Raw genomic sequence first — 7,245 nt, forward strand, 5'->3', positions numbered from 1 at the left:
AAGACGCAGGGTCTTGGTAACTTCTCCCTGGACAAGGGCAGGTCTTTATGACTGCCTTGACAAAGAGATTATGGTGAACATAATTAATGTGACTTCCGAAGTTATTTCATAAAAGGAGTTACAGTATCTACCTTTCTCATGGCATTCTCATCTTTGAAATCTAGCCACCATACTGTGAGGAAGTTTAGGCTACTTGAAAAGATTATACGTAAATATTCAACACCTGCTTAGGTACCAAGGAACAATCACCATTAGCTGCCAGATATTAGAATAAGAAAGCCTTCAAGAGAACACCAACAATAGATGTTTTTTGACAGACACTGCATAAGAGATCCTGAGAGAAAACTACTTAATCGAACACAAATCCCCCAGTTCTTAAGAAATAATGAGTTAAGGATACTGATATAATCACATCACCTGATGGATTTTTGTCCTTTTTTGCATACAACCCTTACCTCTACATTAGGGATTTGAAGAATTCTTGCTATTATTTTATTTTATGAGTATTTAGGTTGTGTCTTATTCTTCTATGAAGCTAACATAACATCTGTATCATAGCAGAAGTTAATAAGTATTGATGAATATAAATAAGGAATGAATATATGAATTAATAAAAATAAAAGTTTCTTTACGTTAAGATTAAAAAAAGTCTTTGGCAGGTTGTATTTTATAAAAATTTACTGTAGTAATTTTGGGGTTCAGTTCAGTTTCAGTTCAGTCACTCAGTCGTGTCCAACTCTTTGCAACCCCATGAATCGCAGCACGCCAGGCCTCCCTGTCCATCACCAACTCCCGGAGTTCACCCAAACTCTTGTCCACCGGGTTGGTGATGCCATCCAGCCATCTCATACTCTGTCATCCCCTTCTCGTCCTGCCCCCAATCCCTCCCAGCATCAGGGTCTTTTCCAATGAGTCAACTCTTCGCATGAGGTGGCCAAAATATTGGAGTTTCAACCTCAGCATCAGTCCTTCCAATGAATACCCAGGACTGGTCTCCTTTAGGATGGACTGGTTGGATCTCCTTGCAGTCCAAGGGACTTGCAAGAGTCTTCTCCAACACCACAGTTCAAAAGCATCAATTCTTCGGTGCTCAGCTTTCTTCACAGTACAACTCTCACATTCAGACATGACCACTGGAAAAACCATAGCCTTGACTAGATGGACTTTTGTTGGCAAAGTAATGTCTCTGCTTTTGAATATGCTGTCTAGGTTGGTCATAACTTTCCTTCCAAGGAGTAAGCGTCTTTTAATTTCATGGCTGCATTCACTTTCTGCAGTGATTTGGGAGCCCAAGAAAATAAAGTCTGACAGTGTTTCCACTGTTTCCCCATCTATTTGCCATGAAGTGATGGGACCAGATGCCATGATCTTAGTTTTCAGATTTCTGAATGTTGAGTTTTAAGACAACTTTTTCACTTTCCTCTTTCACTTTCATCAAGAAGCTTTTTAGTAGCTAGGCAGATGTAAGTAACTGGCACATCCTCTTATTAGTCCCAATTTGTAGTAGACCTTGAATCCTTTTGTAAGAATCTTTTTTTTTTTTTTCTGGTTTTACCAAAAGGATTATTAAGAAAAAGCAAACAGAAATCAACCGCAAAGTAATGGAGTTTACTTCTCAATTTGTCACTTCTTAGTTATGAAAATTTGGAATTTACTTTATCTCTGAAAACAATAATTTCATGACTTAGAAAACTTAAAAAATTACCTGAACTACTGTTTACCCCCAAGTATTACTGTGTATCCCAAGTCAAGTTTATTAGATAGATAGATGAATGATACAGAGATATATAATTACTTGTCAACATTTAAATTTAGATTTCACATAGATATCTAGTTGTCTGGTTTCATTTTTAGTAAATGAGAAGAATTTTTTCCTTTGGCACACACTTGCTATTTCTTAAAGGTTCTTATAACCAGCCCCTTAAATTTATACTTCCCAGTCTATGTGGGCATTTGAGTTTATGACCACTGTTCTACAGCATTAAAGCCATATTAGACATTATTTTTATTCCACTGGGAAAGTTTTCCTCCAGCACTGCTATAAGAAAAAGTTACCTTTCTTTAGGTTGGTTTCCTCAGATTTGATTTAAATTACTAACTGTGGCTTTCAGTTAATTAAGTTATTCATTTAGTAAAAACTTTTAAAAATATTATGTTAGGTACTTTACAGAGTATTAGGACATCACTGTGCAAATATTAGTTTGCTCCCCAAATGCAAAGTCATTTTTTGGTAATTCAAATAGGACAAAACTCTCATGCACAAGGCTGTTGTTTCTTTTTGCTTAGGACTGATAAAGGTAGAAATGAGAATAGAGCAATGTCCAATAGAATGCTCGGTAATGATGAAAATAATCTATATTTGTGTAATTCAATATGGCAGCTATCAACCAGATGTGGCTACTGAAATTAAGGACATAAATTTTAACTTAAGTTCAATTAAGTTCAATTTAATTTCTTACAGTCACATGTGGCCAGAGAGTTGCATAGCACATCTACACTTTATTGACTTTTCTATGAACTTACACAAATAAAAGCAAATCCACAATGATGCCACTGCCAGTCTCAGGGTTCTTTTAGGATGTGAACAAAATATCAGAGACAGAACATTGATTAAAACTGAATACAATCATAGACCAAAAAGTACTGGGCACTGGATGATCATCCATGGAAAACAGGACAACGAAATCAACAATTCATTGAGTAAAACAGTCTTGCCTGCCTCATAGAATGAGAAAATGTTAAAAGACATTCATAAAGAGAGGACTCACTGCCTGATGTATATAGACACCAGTAGTAAAGCACAGGCTTTTGGAAAAGAAAGAGCTTGTTAGCAATGTTCACCACCAAGGAGACAGGGGTCAGGGCTCAAATCTGTCTCACTGATTTAGGATTCGGTCAAATTTGTCTGAATTAGAGGAACACAAGTTGGTATGTGGAAGTCCTGGCAGGACAGACTTCGATTGGACGGACTTAAATCCAGGCCACTTACGGTAAAGTATGAAAAAGGGTTTTAACACTGGATCTTTCTGGATAACGTACCCCTCACTTAGGCAGAAGTTTTGAGTTCCAGTCATGTCTTTGGTTTTGCTGTGGGACAGACAATTTGATTCTGGCATTACTTCAAGTCAAAATGTCCTCTTCTGTGGATGCTCTAGTCAACCACTTTGCAGTTCTTGCTCATTGCCCCTGCCAGGTAACTCGGACATTCTGTTGTTGATAAGATAGGACCAGTTTGAGCTACTCTATGATGGAACTAGTCTAAGCCTGTTTTGACCTCATCTCCTTTAGTCTTATTTTCTAGGTGAGAAAACTTAGCCCTGGCAGATATGACTTGACCAAGATTATAGCACTAAAGCTAAAATTTATCTATTTATTAATGTATTCAAACTGTGTACATAGCACTTTTAAGTAGCATAATGATATTTTGGGTATCATAATCATTTGGGCTACTTCACAAACATTTAAAAAAATATGGGTGTCTGATTATTAATAAGCAAATGCTATCCTATACGTCTTTTTTTTTTTTTTTAGAAAAATAATCTAAGAGATGGAGAGATATGGACAACTCTGTCAAAGGCTAACTTCTTAGGTAAAGACAGCTTTCAAAACACACTTCAACAGAATCCCAGAGATGCAGTAACCATGGAGACAGCAAGCACTGGGAGAAGGCTTTAAGAGGAGGGTGCAGAAGAGACTCTCAGAGCCCTGTTTTACATGCAGAACCATCATTTGACTCTATTTTATGCAGCACTGGTGCAATTTCTGATCATACAAGTGCAAAATGGTAACAGTCTCGACAACAGCTCTGTACAAAAAGGTCAGGCAGCTTTTGACTATGCTTCTTGTCTTTTTCTTTTTCTCAATCAGAGGCTACAGAAGAGTAGGAGAGGTTTCCCCTTGGGTAGCCACAGAAAATACTTTCAGCACAAAGGTATGTTGATTTTAATCAGTTCTGATACAGGTAGTTCTAATGTTAACCCTAAGACCCTATTATAATTGTGAATGGCATAATAAAACCATGGACATGTTTTTGTATTTGTTAATTTAGTCAAATACAAAGAAATTGGGAAAGAATGAATACAGATAACAGATCCTTTGGTGTTTGTAATGAACATTATCTGTAAACACAATTCACTCAATAAATATTTGTTAAGAATTTTTTAAAAAATAGAGGCAGAACACCATTATAGGAAGATATAAAGATATTACCCACTTTGCTCTGGATTTTATTCTGAAAATACCAATTTATGCATATGAATACTCCAGACTGTGAGTCCTCTTTGGAAATGATGACACTGATGACTTCATCTTTGTAAGTGAGGGCCTGGCACAACATTTGACACAGGGGAGTCATTCAGCAAGCCTTTCTTAAATGGAATATCACTGAGATACAGATCACTGAGATACCTATTTTCAAGGTATTTACTATCTTGGTAAGTAATCTCTAACTGTGATTTTATCCCACTTGATGATTTTTAAGTGAGCTGCCTTTGAAAAACGAGTGAATGAATGAGCAAAATCATCACTCAACTTATTCATGGATCCATTCATTTATTTACTGCCTAAACTTGAAAGCTATGTGTTCAAAAAACTCACTTTGGTTTCCTTGATGTTCAACCAAAGTTGGCAACGTAAAACCTCTCTTGTAAAGAAAATGCAAATAAATGGTAGCTCTAACAGAAGAAGTGAGACAAAGCCTAGGTTTTGAAATGCACAGCACCAAGAAAATGGCACTTGACTCATTTTTTTATTTCTTGCCCTGGGAAAGAATAGGCAGCTTAAATTTAGGTCTCCCAGGGCAACCAGGATATGAATTAACTCAGTACCACCTACTCAAGCTAATCTCTGCCATCAGAATCACGATGGCTTCTATGTAAGGATAGTGCAATAAAAAGAAGATGGCTCTGAGGCATGGTTATAATCTGCTTTATAATTTGAAAACCTCATTTTAAAAAGTAAATTTAACTCCTGACTTGACTATTGCAGAAATTGACATCTTCTGGGGATAAGGGGAAAAAAAAAAACACCCTCATCCTCACATAGTAGTATTTCTTCATCTTGATTCTAAAAGAAACACATCTGCAAAGGAGACACTAGCATATTTTGCTTACAAAAGCTCTTTAAACTTCTAATCTGATTTGTTGGTACACATTAAGCATTTGGAAATAACTGCATTTTGAGACCCTGTAGATAATCTCCTTTCAAACTCTCAAAAGTTCCTGTCAGGCAGTGTGAATTTTGCTTATGGAAGATGCTGTTTTGAATCAAACAAAATACAAAATACATTTCCATACAATTGTAGCTCATTATGGTACTTCAATTAAAACGTCAATGCTGGAAATATTTATTGATTTACGTGTGTTTGTAATAAATTTTATTTATTTTTATTTATATCTCTTTGAAGAATTTCATAGACACTGGTGTTTAAATTTATTTTTTAGATAGACCAGGAGACATATTCTTTGAGTGACTGTAGTATACACTCTGACTGTTTGTTTGTTTGTTTGTTTGTTTCCATTTTCTCTTTTTGTAAAGCAAGTGCCTGACTTCAGCTTTGACTGCAGAGGTATCCTTTTCAAAGAGGTATCCCCTTCAAAGACTGCTATCTGGGATAAACAGGTAGCAGCTTCTCTGGTGGCTCAGCTGGTAAAGAACCTGCCTGCCAATGCTGGAGACACAAGAGGCACAGGATTGATCCTCCTAGTGCAGGAGATGGAAGAGAGGCAGGTTTGATCCCTGGGTGGGGAAGATCCCCTGGAAGAGGAAATAGCAACTCACTCCAATATTTTTGCCTGAAAGCTTCCATGCACAGATGAGCCTTGTGGCACACAGGAGCAACAAAGACAAATGAGGAACCAGGCCACCTTCCCCTAATGAGGCTGCTTTGTTTTAGAGATATAGTTTGATTGGTTGATTTCAATAAGTGATCATTTGGGCTACTTGTTTTCTTTTTTTTCCCCTCTTATTCGGCTTAAATTCCTGCTCTACTGTTTTAAATTCACCAATAAAGAGTGAGCCCCCCAAACCCTGGCCACCCAATAAAAGCAAGAACCCCAGGTCCTGGTTCTCTTGCTTCCTCTACCTGTGACCTTGCTGTATGGCCTCAGGTGTGCTGTGTAATTTCCAGACCTCTTAAGCAATATAACATTTTGGTTTGTTTTGGTTTCTTGATGTTTATTGTAACAGAGTGTCCTGCAATCATAATAACATAAAAAAAACCATAATAAAAACAGCCACAAGGGCTGATTCAACCACAACATTGGTTATTGAGATTCTGAGACCAGCATGAAAAAGTGAAACATTATGAAGGAAGCTAGAGTTCAATTTCCCATTATCCACTTTCATTTTTTCCTCTACCTCCCTGCTTCCCCTTGGATTTGAAATGACGTAGATAGATAGGTATTTAAATAAAAATGAAGGACACATGTTGTTGTTATTATTTAGTCGCTAAGTAGGGTCCAACTTTTTGCGACCCCAGGGACTGTAGCCCACCAGGCTCCTCTGTCCATGGCATCTTCCAAGCAAGAATACTGGAGTGTGTTGCCATTTCCTTCTCCAGGGGATCTTCCCGATCCATGGATGGAACCCGGGTCTCCTGCATTGCAGGCAGACTCTTTACTGTATGACGGTATGACCGTATGACACCAGGAAGCCCTTTTACCAATTGTGATGAAAAAAAAAAAAAAAAAGAGTTATTATTATCATTTTTCTAATTTTTGTTAAAATGTCAGGCATTATTTTGTATATTTACAAGGCAATTATATATCTTTTTCTTGAATATTCCTGCCTATAGTTTTTACCCATTTTTTAAATAATAGTTTTCATTTGTTTTGTACTTAATGGCAAGTGTTCTTTATATAGTCTGGATATAATTTTGTTATCAGTTATTTATGTTGTAATCAGTTTCTCATGTGATATTGTCTGATTTAACTTTGTTTATAATGGCTTTTGTTATACATAAAAGCCTGATGTTAAGTTTATGAGCTCTTTAATAACTTTAATTTTTGTGATTTTTTAAAATGTCTTATTTAATCAAAGTGATACAATGATTCTGATGTTTTTATCTAATAATTTAAAAAAGTTGTTTTGGTTTACATATTCATGTTTCATTCAGCTGGAATTAATGTTCTTATTAGTGTGGAGTAAGGAAATGAATTTAATTTTTCCATGTGATTAACCATTTGTCCTAATACCATGTCATTAAACGCTTCATCTTTTCCTAGCTGATTGGAAATGTCCACACTT

The sequence above is a fragment of the Bos javanicus genome, chromosome 15 (genome assembly GCF_032452875.1).
Source record: "Bos javanicus breed banteng chromosome 15, ARS-OSU_banteng_1.0, whole genome shotgun sequence".
Classification (NCBI taxonomy): Eukaryota; Metazoa; Chordata; class Mammalia; order Artiodactyla; family Bovidae; genus Bos; species Bos javanicus.